Genomic DNA, 21,268 nt, shown 5'->3' with positions numbered 1-21,268 from the left:
ATTGAAGATGTGTATTTGGGCAAGCTGTTCTGCTTTTGCAAAGGGTGATTGATTTTTTAAAGAAAAATTGTAAAGCCTAATCAGCTGCAGCATGCACACCATAACACAGCAGACCGCTGGTTCATGTGTGACAGCTGTTGAAGGCTTTAAAAATAATTTAGCTAAAAAGCAAAAAAGAAAATCTTGCTTTTTGAAAGGGAAATACTGTGAGGTTTTCTTCCTACATTTTGAGGTTGCTGCTTTACAGAATTACGAAGGTTATTTGTAAAATGTAGGTTAAAAATACTTGATTTGGGGTTGTAATACATATTTATTCTTATATGGTAAGGGAGTGCCATTTGTAAATAGCTTAGGAATTGCAAACCCACAGATTAGTCACATTCTGAAAGAGAGATATGATGCTTCTTCAAGTCTGTGCTAGGAAATGGAACAGTCACTGCATGCAGTAATGGTTCATGCCTGCAGGTAAGGACAAAATGACTCAGAAGTATTTTTAAAGCAATTATTTTATCTGTCAATCATGTGATTATATCTGTAAAGAGATATTTCATTAAAATGACTGTTTTGCCTTATAAAAAGCATTAAGATATTTTTATCTGAAATCAGAAATAAGGCTATAGTTGCCTATTTTGATATGCAAATATTGTGTTCAGTTCTGTTTACCAAAATTGTGTATACTACATAATGTCTTAAATTGAGATTCTTGGGCATACAGTTGATGCTTACCTTTCTCTTGGTTACCTAGTAGGTTATACTTAATATTGATCTTTTATACTTAAGGTATATGTTGATTTATCTTTTTCTAGGGTTAGTTTGCAGGGTTATCTTTTTTGTTCATAGATGTAATATTTAGAAAAAAATGGAGAAATAATGTGGTAGTTAAAGAATGATACAGAAAAAATACAAAAAAATATGAGTTGAAGAACCTACCATGGTAAAATGGATTTATTTAAAGTATGCTAGTATATGAAGGACATAATCTGATGTAAAATTATTTTAAATTGATTTATTAGTATAATCGGGGGAAAAGCTTCTGGCTATAACTTAGGGCATCACAAATAAAAACGATGTTACTGCTTTTGTTAGAGACTGAAAGTAGAAGATTTTAGGACTGCCAGTGTTTATTTTTGTGTGGCTTCTAACTTCTGGTTTGTGGCTAGCCATCTGATCTTAAGCATTCTGTTTGCTGAAATGAGAAACAGTCTTCAGCCTTGTGAACATTCTGCCAGTAAAATGGTGGTGATGGGAAGGGGAGAAGAGGGTGGTGTGCATAGTGAACAAGCTAGGTGTCAGCTGTAATGTTAGTTTTGCACTAGGAAGAGCACACTTAATGAGATGACAGTAATAATTACGTTACCTTTTTGGAGTATCACAAATTCTTTACTGATAAATTGAGAGTTGGACAGAGTGGCTGAATATTATTGAGAAACAAATTAGGAGTGGATGAGGTTTTCTGGCTAAAATACATTCTGTGAGGAAAGGTACTCTAAGATATTTTGGTGATTTTTATTTACTTACCTACACTCTGGTGGTTATTTTATTTACTTACCCACACTCTGGTGGTTATTTGAAGGAAAGGGAGGACGCACGTGGTCATAATGTTAAAGTTTAGAAATCAGCCACTATTGCTTATAACTTCATACACATTTTACCAGAGATATAGTTTATGTATTATTATTTCATGGCCATTGTGCTATCCTGACTTAATGATTGATAAATGTAGCTTGTAAATCAGACAACACTTTGCAAACATGGAAGCTGTTTGATTAATGTAGATATATTAAAACAAGAAGATACTCTCCCTCAGCCCTACTTTTTATTAAAAGTCATATAGTAATGAACAGTGAAATCATTTGCCTTTTTAATTTGTTTGGAGGAACTGGAAAAATAAGAATCTGAAGTTTAACAAGAATTTATGGCTTGTAACAGTATATCCCATCCAGGAATTAATACCTTATAATATCATGTAGCATTATCATTACATTCTTCAATTGCTTGTTCACCAGTCCAGCTAAGAATTTTAAGAATTTTTGCTTTCACTTAAAAAAAAAAAATTAAAGTTAATGGTTTGAAGCATGGTGCTCTAAATCTTAGAGATATTTGGAATTTGCATATAGTCAGTGTTCCCATCTATCTACTGGTAGAAAAGATGAAGAAATCTGACTTCTTTCTTTAGTGGGGGAGAAACTGCTTGATTGTAAACAAACCAAAAGTTATTGTTCACCACCACTGATTTTGTTCCTGCAGTATAGAATGATCTTTTGATAATTCAGAAAACTGGGTAGAGAAAAGTACCTCTAAATACAAAATATAAATGCAAAAATGCTGATGTGATTATTTCTAGTAATTTTTCATCTCATTTGTATCCTTCCAAAAGAACTACTAGTCTTGCAAGAGCTTAGTATTGGTTGAATTGTTTTTGTTCAATTTTGTAAAATGGGAAAAGCAAAACAACCTAATTTATTTTTGTAGAATCTTAAGAGTCCTTCATTGAAAAATACACATACGATTTGAAGTAAGATTATAATGTAATTTGAAGGTTGTTTGGGGGGATAAATTGGAAAATATTGTTATCCTAATAGATCTCAATAACACCTTGAAATCTAAAATTATGTTTTTACCTTGAATGGAACAGTGGAGGTCTGTAGAATGCCATTTTGTAGGGGAGTTATGGAGTACTTCTGTTCTGAATGGCTGACTCCTAAGAACAAAACTATCAGGGTTACAAAAAATTAGTTTATTTTTTGGTTGTGTTTTGTGTTTTGAAGAGAGAGAAAAAAATTCAGCATACCCATTTTAAAAGTTAAGAGCAGAGAATGCTATTGAATGAATTTTTTAAAAAATGCCTAATGATGAATAAAAAATGATGTATGTAATAGTTAAGAGGAAGATGTTTGCTGCAAGACAGTACCCTCTGGAGATTTTAGGGGTAAATCCTACTACAAGTATATTCATTTTTTTGAGTGCCTGTTGAATGAATGAATGAATTCATCTTGAATATACTAGAGTTGGTGCTAGACACATTTTTACTCCCTTGTTTATTCCTATTTACAGTAATAAATGTGAATATCTGATTAAAAAAAAAAACTAGGTTTTCAAGTTCTTGTTTCTTCATTTTTCCCTTTCTTAGCTAGAGCACTTATGGGATTTATGGGGTAATGTGTGTGGGGGAGAGTAGTAGTAGTAATAACCATAATAGCTAAAAAGGTATAGTACAGTTGTCCCTTGGTGTCCAAGGGGGATTGGTTCCAAGACCCCCGTAGATGCCAAAATCCACAGATGCTCAAGTCCTTCATGTAAAATGGTGTAGTATTTGCACATAACCTGTGTGCTTCCTCCCATATGTTTAAAAACATCTCTAGATTACTTACAATACCTAATACAATGAAAACACTCTGTAAATAGTTGTTATATTATAGTTTAAACAATTTGTATTATTGTTGTATTTTATTTTTTATTGTTTTATATCCCAAATGTTTTTGATCTGTAGTGGGTTGAATCTGTGGATGTGGAGGGCTGACTCTAATCATTTATTGAACAGTCTAGATACCAGTTCTGAGTGCTTTATAGGTGGAGAGAGGGAGGAGAAAGAGAGAGAGGGAAGGAGTGTGTGTGTTGTGTGGAGAAGGAATGGTTATTGGGAAAACTCTTTAATAAATCATCCCAGAATAATCCTGGGTGAACAGAAGGTACTTTACTGTACTATCATTTTTGTCAAACTATATTGCTATTTCTTCAGGGAACTCATGTAAAAAAATTGTATGATTCTTAATCAGTAAAGAAATTTGAGCCCAGAGTGGTCAGAGCTGATTTCCAATCTGTCTAGGGTAAACCCAAGTAGGGCTGAGGAGTTTGTGAGATGAGGAGATCTGAGAAGCTGAGACTGTGTTCATATATAGCATTGCCCACATCTGTTGTTGTTAAGTGTGAGTGGATGTTGTTTTAATTAATAAACTTCACAATGAACTAAAAATTAATAACTCATAACAGTGTTATATAGGTTTGCATTTTCTCAGGGAACAGATACTGAAAGGATAATTTTTTTTGGCATGTTTGTGGGTTTTTGATGTATTTTAGTGTTTAAAGGGAAGTCTTTATACTTGTAGCTCAGTAGATAAGAACTCCTAGCCTAGATCCTTAACATTCCAGTTAGCTAGCAAATACTGAATTCACAAATTGTAGCTGTCTTGTACAGGAGAGGAGAGAAACGGAGAGGGAGAGAGTGTTAGAGTAATATTTATGCTGTGGCCTATACTCTACCAATGCTGAATAAAAAGGATTGGTGAGAATTGATAGAGATTGTGTGTTGTCTCTTCTCCAATATAAGGGCATTTCAAATCCATAAAGAACCCAGGCTGTTTTTGTGTATGTATTTTAATTGTTCTCTTCTTATTTTGGTGCCTCTTATGCAAAGGTGAAAATGATATATAGTGATGTGTGGATGCAGAGAGCAAAAAGATATACCTGAAAAAAATAAGGAGAAAGGAAGGGAGAACATTCAAAAGTGAGGAAGGTACCAGAGGAAGAGAGAAAGAAGTAAAAAGGATCCTGGACCAAGATATCTTTGATTTGCTCTTAAGTTGATATATTTTCTTTTATGATGTGTGGTGGACTAAGAGCAGTTATAGGAGGAGAACCAAAGGGTCTTTCTTCATTGTTTCCCCCTCCTCCTCCCGTTGCAATGCAAAGACTAGGACAAACATTTGTTGGTAACTATTTTTCCCTTTTCCAATCCCTGCTCTGCCACTGTTGGCTTTCTTTCTCTCCTTGTAGAGATGTACTTGTTCCCGAATGAGATGACATAGTGGTTGATTGTGTTGTCTTCTCATCGCTCAATTCTTTAATTTTTATTAGTATTTTTAATGAAGATACATACATGGGATAGTACACAGATCGTAGATCTTTATGAAAAACAATTTATTGAAACTTTTTTTTTTCAGGTTTTGTGTGTGTGTGTGTGTGTGTGTGTGTGTGTGTGTGTGTTGTGCCTAAGAAATCTTTGCCAAGCCTGGATTCACTAATATTTTCTGCTAGATTGACTTTTAGGAGTTATAGGATCTTAACATTTAAGTCTGTGATTCATTTGGGGTTTTAGTATTAAGGTAAATACTGAGATTCGGTTTTTTGCATATTGCAATTCAGTTGTGTCTGTTTTTGAACATTATATAAATGGAAACCCTCTGGATATGCTTTTGGTCTGTTTTCTTCTGGTGTTACCGATGTGAGGTTCATCCATGTTGTTGTGTGTAGTTGTAATTGATTCAGTCTCATGTCTGTGCAGTATTCATGAATATACCTCAGTTCGTTCATTTTGTTAATGAGCATTTGGGAGGCTTACAGTTTGTGGTTATTAGGGATAGTGCTGCTATGAGCATTTCTTTTTCTTTTTGAAATGGAGTTTCGCTCTTTTGCCCAGGCGGGAGTGAAGCGGAGCGATCTCAGCTCACTGCAACCTCCGCCTCTCGGGTTCAAGCAATTTTCCTGCCTCAGCCTCCAGAGTAGCTGGGATTACAGGCCTGCACCACCACGCCTGGCTAATTTTTGTATTTTTAGTAGAGACGGGGTTTTGCCATGTTAGCCAGGCTGGTCTCGAACTCCTGACCTCAGGTGATCCACCCACCTCAGCCTCCCAAAGTGCTAGGATTACAGATGTGAGCCACCTTGCCCAGCCTGCTGTGAGCATTTCTATACATGCCTTTTGGTTAGTGAAGCTTGCATGCATTTGTTTAATATATTCCTAGAAGTGCAGTTGCTGAGTTTTAGTGGATATTGTCAGTTTTCCAAAGTGAAGGTACCACTCTCTACTTCTACCAACTGTGTATGCTCCGGGTTCTTTTCAATTTGGTATTGTATATATTTTTTTCCTTTGCTTCCTTTCTCTCCTTTTCTCCCTTCCTTTTTCCTTGTTAGCATTCTGGTGGCTCTACCAGTGTTAGCCAGAGTTTGCACCATTTTGAGGAGGATTAGGCGCAGAAACTGGACTATTTCGAAACATCAGCGCTCATGAGGGGGAACAGAATTAGAAGTATATAGCAGTAAGCGACCCTAGGGTGGTGGTGTTGGAGACACTGCTTTCCCACGGACTGATGATAGTCTTGTAACTGGATTCTGGAGGCCGTGGGTATTAACATTAGTTTTCAGACTTGGTTTCAGTAGCAAAACCTTTCTTTCATCAAACCTTAATAGGAAGTTATCATGTAAAATACATAAAGAAGATGCTTGGTTTGGGAGCTGGGGAATGTAAATCAGAGCCTCAGTTTTTGATGCTTAGCCATCTCCCTTGGAGCCACTTCCTCGAGCTCCAGTCCTCTTTACTTCAAGCCCTTGAGGTAGGTAGGCCACCTTAGGTCTGACCAAGAAATGATGACATTTTGATAAGTTTTAAGCTGTTCCTAGTCTCTAAAATGTATGTATCATATACCTAAATAAAAGTGTAGTGTTAGTTTCCAGTAAGAGACTGGACAGTGTTCTGATCTGGTTTTCTGTTGGCCATTATTTATTTGGTCTAGATGTAGTAGTTTCTACATTATTTTGTAATCAGTTTTGTTTCTGTTTACTGATGCTTCTTTGGAGGGCTGCTTACATTACAGCCAGAGCAAACCTTTCAGAACACAAATCTGATCAGGTAGGTCATTCCACGTTTAAAACCTTTCAACTGTCTTCTCCTTGTGCTTGGGAGTTCAGAAAAAAAAAACTACCTCGGTCAGTGAGTACCTCTTTTCTCTGTCCTCGTCTCCCTCTCCAGCCTTGTCTCATATATCTCTTCCTTTGGTCATGTCCTGGCTGTTTTGCTGTTCCCATCCCTCCTATCTCAAGGAAGCTCTGCCTATATCAAATTACAGGACCATGTACTTCTCCTTTGTAGCATTTGTCACAGCTGCTGTTTGACAGTGGGGAGTATCAGTGACATTTGGTCTACTTACTGGCTTACTCACTGTTAACCCCACCTTATGATCTTATATATGGAAGTGCTTTCATCACAAAATGTCAATAAAACAAATAATGTTCATTTGCAGTTTACAAATTATGAGCTTTATAGGAAGACTTTATTGGTATGGGGAGTCATTTCTGTGGTATTGGCATAGATTAATAATCATAATCATAAGCTAATTTTGTTAACTTACAAACTGTCAAGGTTACAGGTCTTAGGTTTTTCTATTACCATAAAAGTGCACAGCTTATTGTTACATTTATTTTTCATTTAATATACAATGGAAATTAAATTTGGACACACCGTCTCTGTGCCAAAATGGCAACATCAAAGCATAGTCATTTACATCCCCAATATTAGTATTTTGTGTATCACCTTGGTGTTTTTTGGTCACATTTGCACTCCACACTGTATTTTTTTTTTTTTAAATTTCTAGGGTACATGTGCACAACGTGCAGGTGTGTTACATAGGTATACATGTGCCATATTGGTTTGCCGCACCCATCAACTCGTCATTTACATTAGGTATTTCTCCTAATGCTATCCCTCCCCCAGCCTCCCATCCCCTAACAGGCCCCAGTATGTGATGTTCCCTGCCCTGTGTCTTTGTGTTCTCGTTATTAAACTCCCACCTATGAGTGAGAACATGTGGTATTTGGTTTTCTATCCTTGTGATAGTTTGCTGAGAATGATGGTTTCTAGCTTCATCCACATCCCTGCAAAGGACATGAACTCATCCTTTTTTATGGCTGCATAGTATTCCATGGTGTATATGTGCCACATTTTCTTAATTTAGTCCATCATTGATGGACATTTGGGTTGGTTCCAAGTCTTTGCTATTGTAAATAAATAGTGCTGCAATAAACATACCTGTGCCTGTGTCTTTAGTGTAGCATGATTTATGATCCTTTGGGTATACACCCAGTAATGGGATCACTGGGTCAAATGGTATTTCTAGTTCTAGATCCTTGAGAAATCGCCACACTGTCTTCCGCAATGGTTGAAATAATTTACACTCCCACCAACAGTGTAAAAGCGTTCCTGTTTCTCCACATCCTCTCCAGCACCTGTTGTTTCCCGACTTTTTAATGATCACCATTCTAACTGGTGTGAGATGGTATCTCATTGTGGTTTTGATTTGTATTTCTCTGATGACCGATGATGATGAACATTTTTTTCATATGTATGTTGGCTGCATAAATATCTTCTTTTGAGAAGTGTCCATTCATATCCTTTGCCTACTTTTTGATGGAATTATTTGATTTTTTCTTGTAAATTTGTTTAAATTCTTTGTAGATTCTGGATATTGGCCCTTTGTCAGATGGGTAGATTGCAAAAGTTTTCTCCCATTCTATAGGTTGCCTTTTCACTCTGATGGTAGTTTCTTTTGTTCTGCAGAAGCTCTTCAGTTTAGTTAGATCCCGTTTGCCTATTTTGGATTTTGTTGCCATTGCTTTTGGTGTTTTAGTTATGAAGTCTTTGCCCATGCCTGTGTCCTGAATGGTATTGCCTAGGTTTTCTTCTAGGGTTTTTATGGTGTTAGGTCCTACATTTAAGTCTTTAATCCATCTTGAGTTAATTTTTGTATATGGTCTAAGGAAGGGATCCAATTTCAGCTTTCTACATATGGCTAGCCAGTTTTCCCAGCACCATTTATTAAATAGGGAATCCTTTCTCCGTTGCTTGTTTTTGTCAGGTTTGTCAAAGATCAGATGGTTGTAGATGTGTGGTGTTATTTCTGAGGCCTCTGATCTGTTCCATTGGTCTAGATAGCAGTTTTGGTACCAGTACCTTGCTGTTTTGGTTACCATAGCCTTGTGGTATAGTTTGAAGTCAGGTAACGTGATGCCTCCAGCGTTGTTCTTTTTGCTTAGGATTGTCGTGGCTACGTGGGCTCTTTTTTTGGTTCCATATGAACTTTAAAGTAGTTTTTTCCAATTCTGTGAAGAAAGTCATTGTTAGCTTGATGGGGATGGCATTGAATCTATAAATCACCTTGGGCCATTTGGCTATTTTCACGATATTGACTCTTCCTATGTATGAGCATGGAATGTTCTTCTATTTGTTGGTATCCTCTTTTATTTCATTGAGCAGTGGTTTGTAGTTCTCCTTGAAGAGGTCCTTCACATCCCTTGTAAGTTGGATTCCTAGGTATTTTATTCTCTTTGTAGTAACTGTGAATGGGAGTTCACTCATGATTTGGCTCTCCGTTTGTCTGTTTTTGGTGTATAGGAATGCTTGTGGTTTTTGCACGTTGATTTTGTATCCTGAGACTTTGCTGAAGTTGCTTATCATCTTAAGGAGATTTTGGGGTGAGACAGTGGGGTTTTTTAAATATACAATCATGTCAACTGCAAACAGGGACAATTTGACTTCCTCTTTTCCTAATTGAATACCCTTTATTTCTTTCCCTTGCCCGATTGCCTTGGCCAGAACTTCCCACATTATGTTGAATAAGAGTGGGGAGAGAGGGCATCCTTGTCTTGTGCTGGTTTTCAAAGGGAACGCTTCCAGTTTTTGCCCATTCAGTATGATATTGGCTGTTGGTTTGTCATAAATAGGTCTCATTATTTTGAGATACGTTCCATCAATACCTAGTTTATTGAGCGTTTTTCGCATGAAGGACTGTTGAATTTTGTTGAAGGCCTTTTCTGTATCTATTGAGATAACCATGTGGTTTTTGTTGTTGGTTCTGTTTTTATGTGATGGGTTACGTTTGTTGATTTGCATATGTTGAACCAGCCTTGCATCCCAGGGATGAAGTGGACTTGATTGCAGTAGATAAGCTTTTAATGTGCTGCTGGATTCGGTTTGCCAGTATTTTATTGAGGGTTTTCACATAGGTGTTCATCATGGATATTGGCCTAAAATTTGCTTTTTAAAATTGTGTCTCTACCAGGCTTTGGTATCAGGATGGTGTTGGCCTGATAAACATAAAACATGGTCATTTACAGCCCAGATATTAGTATTTTGTGTATCACCTTGGTTTTTTTTGGGTCACATTTGCACTCCACACTGTACTTTTTTTTTTTTTTTTTTTTTGGTGAGACAGAGTTTCGCTTTTGTTGCCCTGGCTGGAGTGCAATGGCATGATCTCGGCTCACTGCAACCTCTGCCTCCCGAGTTCAAGCGATTCTCCTGTCTCAGTCTCCCGAGTAGCTGAGATTACAGGCGCATGCCACCATGCCCAGCTAATTTTTGTATTTTTAATAGAGATGGGGTTTCATCATATTGGTCAGGCTGGTGTAGAACTCCGACTTCGTTATCCGCCAGCCTCCCCTGCCAAAGTGCTGGGATTACAGCTGTGAGCCCTTGCACCTGGCCTTATGTCATGCTTTTTTTTTTTTTTTTTTTTTTTTTGGAGACGGAGTCTTGCTCTGTCACCCAGGCTGGAGTGCAGTGACACGATCTCGGCTCACTGCAACTTCTGTCTCCTGGGTTCAAGCGATTCTCCTGCCTCCCCTTCCCAAGTAGCTGGGACTACAGGCGTGTGCCAGCATGCTTGGCTAATTTTTTGTATTTTTAGTAGAGATGGGGTTTTACTGTGTTAGGATGGTCTCGATCTCTTGACCTCGTGATCTGCCTGCTTCGGCCTCCCAAAGTGCTGGGATTACAGGTGTGAGCCACTGCGCCCAGCCATGCTTTTTTATTTTTAAATTTCTTAAAATAAATGTAAAACCTTTTAATGCTTTTTGAAGCTTAATTTTCTTTAAAAAGGAATCTTTATATCGCTACCAGAAATAGAGAACCTGTATCATTTGCCTTAAAAAGAAATTACTATTAAGTCCTATCTAGATTCTGTTGTCTGATAAAGGCTCCAAGTCTGAGCCATATACTCTCTGTGTTTACAAGGGAAGTTCAATTGGCAAGTGTCATAAAGGGACATAAATAATGTGTTAGCACCAAAGTGAGACTTGTTCTCTTATACACCCAGGTAGTTTGAAAGAACCCTGGAAAAGGAATAACTTCCTCAGTATTTGATTCAGTGTAATTCAATACCAGGTTTCAAGTATCCACTAAGATCATTTTGCATGGCAGCAGTGGCACTTCCCCTTCTCTTTGGGATCCTCTTCTCCTCCAGCAATGTAGATTATGATGAATTTATCAGGGAGGTTCTGAACAAATGCAAGCAGCTATTATAATAACAATAGCAACAATAAAAACTCTACTTTCAACAGTGATAGTGCAGATTCCTTTTGTAACAATCTTTTATGTACTGGGGCTGGAAGAAATTAAGACTAATTTTAGTAGATTATATTTGTTATCCATCCACCCAGCATTTTTTCAGCAGCTACTATGCACTAGCCACTTAGTGATTTGGAAATGAGGGAGCCACAAAGGCAGCACAGAAATGTAGGATTTGTACAGAATATCAGTGTACATACCTTGCATGGAAGACACATTCACGGATGACTGGCCCCTGGAATAACTTGTTTCTTGGATATGCAGTGCTAAGCACTCTCATGGACAACACTACAGTGAGTAGCCTTTGGCACTCCTTAGAAAGAATTGCACATAACTAATAATTGCATTTCTGGGAAACTTATTTTAAAAGATCAGAGGTGTGGTAAAGAGGTTACAAACACAGTTGCTTACCAAGAGTATGTCCAGTGAATGGCTGCAGCCAGTTGGGGAGCACAGAAACTGGAGACGATGACACCATCTAGAGGTGGGTGCCGATCTTGCTGATTGCAGCCATGTATAAATACAGGGCAGGTTTTGCTGACTCTTGTGATTTTTTTAGTACAAGTTGAACATTTGGATTTTTATGTCAGATCTCTTCATTTTAAATGCTTGTGTGGCTGAGCACAGTGGCTCATTCCTGTAATCCCAGGGAGGCCAGAGTGGGAGGATTGCTTGAGGCCAGGAGTTCAAAACCAGTCCAAGCAACATACCAAGACCCCCATCTCTACAAGTAAATTTAAAAATAAGCTGGGCATGGTGATGTGTACCTGTAGTCCCAGCAATTCAGGAGGCTGCGGTGAGAGGATCACTTGAGCCTGGGAGTTTGAGGTTACAGTGAGCTGTGATTGTACCATTGCACTCCAGCCTGGGTGACAGAGTGAGACCCTGTCTCTAAAAATATATACATACGCACGTACATATATACATAATGGTGCAAGTTAGAAACAAAACAGAAACTCAAAACAGCCTTAAAAATAAGAATATCTACTCTTCAGATTCAGTCTGTGGTAAATATTTTTCTTCTGTGCTGTAGCACATTGATTCTCAGTTTGTGAGCCACAGACTTGTGCAGACTTATTGTAAGGGATTTTTAAATCCTGTGAGTAGTAAGCATAAACTGTAGATTGAAATAGTGGAAGTAAAATTATCTTGATGCTCACAGGTGTGTCTCTGGATTTTTCTGAGATTTCAGGCATGCCAAACACTGCTGACCACTGCTCTAATAGCCATACTAAAAAAACATTACAAAAGTCAATAAGGTATTAACTGTATGGAATAGGAAGAGCCCGGACAGGTGTGCATTTCTCTTGCGCGCTTGCGCTCTCTCTCTCTCTCTCTCTCTCTCTCTCTCTCTCTCTCTCTCTCTCTCTCTCTCTTTAAATTTGAGGCGGACTCACGCTGTCGCCCAGGCTGGAGTGCAGTGGTGCAGTGGTGCAGTCTCGACTCACCGCAACCTCTGCCTCCCAGGTTCAAGCAAGTCTCCTGCCTCAGCCTCCTGAGTAGCTGGGATTATAGGCGCCCGCCAGCATGTCCAGCTAATTTTTGTATTTTTAGTAGAGACAGGGTTTCACCATGTTGGCCAGGCTGGTCTTGAACTCCTGACCTCAGGTGATCTGCCCGCCTCTGCCTCCCAAAGTGCTGGGATTATAGGCATGAGTCACTGTGCCTGGCCTAGATGTGCGTTTCTCAACTTGGATATCATTCATTTGTTCTGTAAATATGTATGTACCCACTATGTTGTAACTTAAACTTTATAAATAATCTGAAAATGATGGAGGTAGGAAAATGTTCTGTTTTCAAAACTGCCACCTCATTTTTCCCCACCTTTCCCTTTTCCTTCTTTTCCATCTGTCTTTTCCTCGCTTCACCTACCCTTCCCCCAGGAAAGATATTGAGACTAGTTTGATAACTACCTATAATGCAGTAGAAAAAAAGGGGTCAGAGAAAATGCAGGTCACAGTAGAAGGTTTTGATGGAGGATAGCCAGATGCACACCCAGATATGGGTATTTGCTGTGCAACTAGTAAAGGTGACTAACAAAATTGGCTTTAAGCTTCTTGATGGCCATACTAAGAAAATAATTAACATTCCTCTTTTTTTATCTGTAAGGAGAAACAATACTGGTTTCTCCAGTAGAACCAAATCTTTTCCTCTAACTTAATTATCATTTTAGCATAACTTTTTTTCTACATATTTTAAATGCTTATTTATTTTAGAAATTTCAGATAAAATGATAATAAGACACTGAGTTGTTAATCATTACAGTCCAGTCACCATGATTAATTTTTTTCTGGCGAATTTTTTGTTTTAGTCTAAGATCTATAAAAAACAAGCAGATGGGCCAGGTGCAGTGGCTCATGCCTGTAATCCCAGCACTTTGGGAAGCCGAGGCGGGTGGATCACCTGAGGTTAGGAGTTCATGACCAGCCTGGCCAACATGGTGAAACCCCATCCCTACTAAAAATACAAAAATGATCTGGGTGTGGTGGTGCACACCTGTAATCCCAGCTCCTCAGGAGGTTGAGGCAGGAGAATTGTTTGAACCCAGGAGGAAGAGGCTACAGCAAGCCAAGATCACGCCACTGCACTCCAACCTGGGCGACAGGGCGAGAGTCTCTCTCAAAACAACAATAACAACAACAACAAAAAACCAAGCAGATGTACTTTAACGATAACATCATCACCAACCGTACAATCTAGTATCATACTGAGAAATGATTTTAAAACTGGCATTTTATACTTAACATATGCAAATTTTCTTATGTTATTAAATAACATCTATAATATCATTTATAAAGGCTGCATAGAACTGAGTTCATGATATTGATGGATGTACATAATTTTATTGATGGAGTCTTAGAAATGGAATCACTTGTGAAGCCAATTTGTAAGGCTCTTGATAAAGGAGTGTTGAATTGCTTTTCGGAAAGGTACATCTTTAATTACGTTGTCGTTGGCAGTGTATAAGAAAACCTTATAACTTACACCCTCATTTGAAATTCTCAAAATAGCCTCTTTGTGAATGTTGTATAGATGACATTGAATAATATTCTAGACAGTGTTGACTTACCAGTCTCTGCTCTTTAGGTCCTTTCTCTAGTAAATGTTAAGTATTATTGTGGTACTTGCTGTGTTCATTGGGTGTGGGTAAGTGAAAGTGAGATCAGTACAATCAGCTGTAAGAAGGTAAAAGATTCGTCAGTAGATTCTTATATTCAGTCAAGCATTTATGAAACACCTAAAGTGTACCTAATGTGCCATTGATAAGATGTTAGCAGTTAAGTGACATAGTCAGAAAAAAATTTGGATATTCTATTTATGCTAACAAATCTAAATATTGTAAGAATTTCAAGAAGCTATGTGATTCAAGCCTCTGACTCTAAACAGATGACAAAACATTCAACACAGATGGCTGGCTGGTTGGCTTTCTTTCTTTCTTTTTTTTTTTTTTTTTTTTTTTAAATAAAGATGTACGGGAATTAAGATTCTCTAACCTTACTTTTTCAACCATGGCCTTGTGGTTGGTGGCTCAATATATTTTCAATGACTTAATTTTGTTGCACTGCAATAAAATTACTACTTAATTTTGTTCCCCTTCTAAGACAGTTCTAAAATTTAATCACCTTTTTGGTCAAGACCTTTTCATTTTTCTTTCTGGAATTTGAATTACTTTTGTGGGGGACAGGGATTTGCTCTATGTATTGTCTCAGGATGGCTTGGATCTAGTCTAAATGGTATTCCAGGAAACAGCATCTGAGAAATCAGAGTGAAATGAAACATAGTGGCACCATCGTGAAACTCTAAATACTTGCATAAGCGGGGAAAGAGATGGAGGGGAGGATGGGAAAATAGATGAGGGGGTATATAGTGACCAGGTGGCAAAGAAAGGTCTTTGAATTTTATGCCGATGATTACCAAGAGCCATTGAAAGGTTTTAGCAAGGATGTTTGTAGATAATACATGCACATTTTCCTGTGGGCATAAAGTAAGGTGATTTAAAGAAAGTCTAAAGAAATAGATTTTTCCCCCTAGAATGGAAGGCTGTAAGATATGCTGTAGACTTTGCAGCAAGATATTATTTATCTGTTCTGGAAATGGGTGGGAATATTATGGCAGCATTTACAATGAGTGACTGAGGGTGGATGAATTCCTTGACACTGGGGGTATTAAACATCGAAATGGATTACCATAGTTAGAGGTGCTTCTTTCTAAAGGCAGGTGACCTGTTATATATTTATAAGATTTATAAAAATCTTATATATTTTTTGTTTCTATGTTTTATGCAGTTAATTATGATTAAAGAAATCCTAATGTAAAGATACTAACTTGGGTCAGGCACTGTGGCTCACGCCTGTAATCCCAGCACTTTGGGAGGCTGAGGCGGGCAGATCACCTGAGGTCAGGAGTTTGAGACCAGCCTGGCCAACATGAAGAAACCTTGTCTCTACTAAAAATGCAGAAATTAGCTGGACGTGGTGGCGCATGCTTGTAGTCCCAGCTACTCCGGAGGCTGAGGCATGAGAATTGCTTGAACCCGGGAGACGGGAGGTTGCAGTAAGCTGAGATCACACCTCTGCACTCCAGCCTGGGCGACAGAGGGAGACTCTGTCTCAGAAAAAAAAAATGATGATAATTTGAATGTTTCACTAATCATTTTGTTGCAAAAATTCTTAATGGATATATAAAGTATCATTTCTATAAATTGTTTAAAATACTTTAGGCCAGTGCTGCCTAAGTGGAATTTCTGGGCAATCTGTCTTCCACTGATGGAAGATTGTATAATATCAGTAAAAGCTATGAGCATTTGAAATGTGGCTAATATGATTGAAGGATTCAATTTTTAATTTTACCTAATTTTAAAATTCAAAAACCACTCAACTTTTTCTTTTTTTCTTTTTTTTTTTTTTTTTGAGACGGAGTCTTGCTCTGTAGCCCGGGCTGGAGTGCAGTGGCCAGATCTCAGCTCACTGCAAGCTCCGCCTCCCGGGTTTACGTCATTCTCCTGCCTCAGCCTCCGGAGTAGCTGGGACTACAGGCGCCCGCCACCTCGCCCGGCTAGTTTTTTGTATTTTTAGTAGAGACGGGGTTTCACCGTGTTAGCCAGGATGGTCTCGATCTCCTGACCTCGTGATCCGCCCGTCTCGGCCTCCCAAAGTGCTGGGATTACAGGCTTGAGCCACCGCGCCCGGCTCAACTTTTTCTTTTCGATGAGAATGCCAGTGAACTGTTACTTTAACCTTTTTTTTTAAATTTAGAAATGAATATTGTTTTCTTTATTGTTCTTTAGTTCCTAAATGAATATTGTTTCCTTTTGCCCGTTGTTTCCTAAGCTCCAACCTATTCCGTTTTTTTTTTTTTTTTTCTTTTAAAAATTCTTTTACACTTTCTATCCTGACAGTATTATATTTTACAGGTAAAAGTTTATTTCCTTTACTATAACTCAAATTAGTAATTTAAAGGAAACCACTCAGTTATTTGTCCTTGTATAAAGTTATTTTGAGCATTTTTTTTAAGGAGCTGCTTAATTTTCTGTCATTTTAAGGAGAAAAATACTCAGTTATCTGTCATATTACTTGCCAAATGTTATATATTCTTTTTAATGTTCTACTAACATAAAACAGTCTTCTTAAGGCAAAAGGAGTGTAGTTTCTTAAATGTTCAGTTTTAAAGGGAGAGATAAATTCATATAGATGAATTTCCAACTTTGTGTTGTCTGATAAAAGAGATAAAGGTCAATAAATTATAGTTTATGATGGTATTCAGCTCCCTCTTCCCCACTTAAGCCACGACACTGAATTTAACCTCAGTTTGTTCTTGCCATTCAGTCTAGCTAGAGCTTAAAAGAAAATACAAAACCGGCCGGGCGCGGTGGCTCACACCTGTAATCCCAGCACTTTGGGAGGCCGAGGCGGGTGGATCATGAGGTCAGGAGATCGAGACCATCCTAGCTAGCATGGTGAAACCCCGTCTCTACTAAAAATAGGAAAAAAATTAGCCGGGCGTGGTGGTGGGTGCCTGTGGTCCCAGCTACTCGGGAGGCTGAGGCAGGAGAATGGCATGAACCCGGGAGGCAGAGCTTGCAGTGAGCCCAGATTGCGCCACTGTACTCCAGCCTGGGCGACTGAGCAAGACTCCGTCTCAGGGAAAAAAAAAAAAAAAACAACCCAAATTTGGATTCAAATTTCAATTCTTGTTCCCTTCACCAGACACACTCCCATGTGGTGATTACTAATGATTATTAAAATACTCTTTGGGCTCAGGATGCAAAAAGGACATCTTTTTCCTGGGACCAGGACAATCTTTAGCCTGTAGGAGAAGCCTCTGTTTAATGCAGAGCTGTGGAAAGTTTACAATTAAGTGATGGTAGGTGTTGTTATATTCATTTACTGAAAAGGAAGTCTGGTGGGATTAAGTTTAGAGGAAAGAATTTTTGTTGTTGTTGTTCAGCCCTGTCTTTTTCATGAAAAATGCTTGTGGCTGGGTATAGTGGCTCACACCAGTAATCCCAGCACTTTGGGAGGCCGAGGCAGGAGCGTAGCTTGACCCCAGGAGTTCAAGACCAGCATGGGCAACATAGCGAGACCCTGTCTCTATAAAAAGGAAAAGATAAAAAGTTTGCCTCCTTTCTTACTGGGTATTCATCAGTTATAATGTGACAGTCTGTGTTTGAATAAATGAAAGACTTCTCTAGAGGAACCCGTGGCTGCCTATGATACAAGAAATACCAGGTCTTCTAGGTGTGACTTTTCCCTCAGTTTAGGACTGTCAGTTTTTTGGGGGGTCTTTTTATTGAAGGAAAATGTGTATTGATGCATTTATTGCTGTGGCGTTGTCCTGTTATAGTTACTGCATTTCAACACAGATGCAAGTATTTATTTCAAAGTACACAAGTGAAGAAAATGTGTTTGGGTGTAATGACTTCTGCAGTGTCCATTTCATCCTCATGTCATTCCTCCACTGCCATGTACCCCTGAGTACCTTCTGTTGCTGTTACTGCCCTAATATCAGCCATGTTCCTAGAGGCAGCTTAGGTTCTGCTTGGCAGTACCTCTAGCTCCTGAAGAAAAACAAAGTTATTATCCCTTGCCTCCCCAGAGGTGCTAGAAAAGATTTAACAACTGGTGAAAAAAATGGAGCTGATTATCTTAGTAGTAAAGTGGTTCATCTACCTGTTTAATGGAATTACAGGTTTTATGGGGACCACCAAAGGTTTTCTGATTCTTTGAATGAGATATTCATGATGAATTTGTAGAAGAGCTTTTAGATCAGTGCAAATCAAGCATTTTCAAAAAAATATTCTTCCAATTTAAATGTTTTTAAAGTAGATCTACTGAAATTAACTTTTTCTAAGAACAGGGCTCCATTTAGTTCCTTGGTGGGATTTAGTACATTTTGTGTTTTCGAACTTAAAAATTCCTATTAGGAGTCAATGGCATAATATTTTGCATGCATGTAAGGGAAAACCTGTATATCTCCAAATGTGAAATTATAGTGACTGATAACATACCTCTGTAAATCCAACACAGCTGACTTTGCTCCAGTGATGCAACACATCAGGTTTTTTTTTTTTTTCTTTTTCTTGCATTCTTTGCATGTAAGGGTATATGGTACAAAATAGGTTTTTTTTCTTTTTTTTCTTTTTTTTTTTTTAGACAGAGTTTTGCCCTTGTTGCCCAGGCTCGAGTGCAATGGCACCATCTCGGCTCACTGCAACTTCCACCTCCTGGGTTCAAGTGATTCTCCTGCCTCAGCCTCCTGAGTAACTGGAATTACAGGTGCCCGCCACTATGTCTGGCTAATTTTTTTTTGTATTTTTAGTAGAGTCAGGGTTTCACCATGTTGGCCAGGCTGATCTCGACTCCTGTCCTTAGGTGATCCACCTGCTTCGGACTCCCATAGTGCTGGTATTACAGGCGTGAGCCACTGTGCCTGGCCAAAGTAGCCACTACGTTTTAACACTAGAATAACACTTAGCTCAATGAAATGGACATGCTTTGAGAGGCACATGGGCAACAAGAGCTCATATGAGAAAAAGATTTACATATCATATGTCATCCTCATTCTAGGTCATATGCATAAGAATAGATTATTAGGAGGAATCACCATATTTGAGAATTACTTTTTTTTATGACTTTAGTATAGTTGAGGTTTTGAAAGTTAAAAGTTCATTTATGAGTGATGCAACGTTTTAATATTTTTTATTTGCTATTCAAAAGCATTTAACTATTATTGCTTGATTTTTGACCACGCATATATAGGATGATTAATGGAATGAAAAAGCATGATAGCAAGAAAAGAACGTGGAAGTCTGGGTCATCTGACACCCTTGTTTTATACATTAGATAGAAAAACTAATGCCCAAAATGGTGAATTGATACAACTAAGATTCTAGATGGGATTCTTATAAACTGATAACTTCCAGCATTTGAAATTTAGGCATTTAGAGTCTGGAAACTTAGTACCAAGGAATTTGACCAGTTTTTTTTTCTGTTCTTTAAGAAAACCAAGAATGATTATTTTAAATTATACTAGTACTGTTCTTTTAGCTGTGTCCTAGCCAGGGAAGAAATAACTTAAATGCCTTTCATTTTACAGAGCATTTTCCTGTTCACTATTTAATTCTTTAAAAAATACTTGTTGATAAGTAATGTAGATGGCTTTATTCTCACTAGAGATGCTCTCAAAGCTATGTTTTGCAGCTCCAAACCCCTAAGCCTCAGAGTATGATATCTGAACAACAACAAAGATGTACATTGTTTGTATGTGCAAGGTGGCTCACATCAAGCTGCAGATGTGTGGACCAGGATGTGTTCTTCATGTCTTTTCTCCAGTCACTTCCATTTATATGCCTTAAGAAGGCTGAGAGACGAGGTGTGATGTCCTTGGTCATCAAATAGAACAAATGTAACTAGCACACGTGGACAGAATTGACAGTTTTGTTATTTTCCACCCTCTTCTAGACCAGCTTGGTTTAACCTTTGAATATTCAGTTACAAATCTTTTTTGTTTGTTTGTTTGTTTTTTGTTAAGAGGCGGGGTCTTGCTCTGTCACCAGGCTGGAGTATAGTGGTATAATCATAGCTCACTGCAGCCTCAACCCGGGAGCTCAAATGATTTTCCCACGTCAGCCTCCCAGGTAGCTGAGACTATAGGTGCACACCACCATGCCTGACTTTTTTTTTTTTTTTTTTTTTTTTTTAAATTTTTCATAAGGATGGGATCTCGTTGAGTTTCTCAGTCTGCTCTCAGACTCCTGAACTTTAACAGTCTTGTTTCCTCAGCCTCCTAAAGTATTGGAATTAAGTACTTGTGCCACCATGCCTAGCCCAGTTCTTTTCTATCTGAAGAGAACTGTGTGATTTCTTAGGCAAGGGTGCTGGGGTTTAAATATAAATGTGACTCTGACTTTTTAGGACTATAAAATTTGCTTCCTTTAAGTAGTAGCAACCTTTTCAGGAGATGATTTAAAAGATTGTTAAGGCCAACTAGGCACGGTGGCTCACGCCTGTAATCCCAGCAATTTGGGAGGCCGAGGCGGGTAGATCACCTGAGGTCGGGAGTTCGAGACCATCCTGACCAACATGGAGAAACCCCATCTCTACTAAAAATACAGAATTACCTGGGTGTGGTGGCGCATGCCTGTAATCCCAGCTACTTGGGAGGCTGAGGCAGGAGATTCGCTTGAACCCGGGAGGTGAAGGTTGCAGTGATCCGAGATCGCACCATTGCACTCTAGCCTGGGCAATAGGAGTGAAACTCCATCTCAAAAAAAAAAAAAAAAGATTTTAAGGCCAAGCATGACGGTTCATGCCTATAATCCCAGTACTTTGGGAGTCACAAGGCAAGAGGATCACTTAAGCTCAGGAGTTCAAAACCAGCCTGAGCAACATAGTGAGATACCATCTCTATAAAAATAAAAAAGTTTTTTTTTAAAAAAGGTGGTTAATACAGTCAAATAAAATACCAAGAATTAAACTTCTTCTTTTTAATGACACATTTTGTTAGGTACCATTTAATTGTCATATTTTGTTCAGTTAATAGTTAAAAACTTTGAACAATTAAATTAGAAACCAAGAAAAGGTATAACTTATGTGCGTCTGTGTATGTGTGTGTGTGTGTGTGTTTGTTTTTTGGTATGTATGACACTCCGGT

At 38.3% G+C, this 21,268-nt stretch overlaps 1 protein-coding gene across 18 annotated transcripts in view; it reads left to right on the top strand.

The window, feature by feature from the left end:
- SRPK2 (SRSF protein kinase 2) overlaps positions 1-21,268 on the top strand; it is a 286,321-nt gene that overhangs the window by 125,082 nt on the left and 139,971 nt on the right.

This window comes from Macaca mulatta, chromosome 3 (genome assembly GCF_049350105.2).
Source record: "Macaca mulatta isolate MMU2019108-1 chromosome 3, T2T-MMU8v2.0, whole genome shotgun sequence".
Taxonomy (NCBI): Eukaryota; Metazoa; Chordata; class Mammalia; order Primates; family Cercopithecidae; genus Macaca; species Macaca mulatta.
This window is presented reverse-complemented; position numbering and strand designations above follow the sequence as displayed.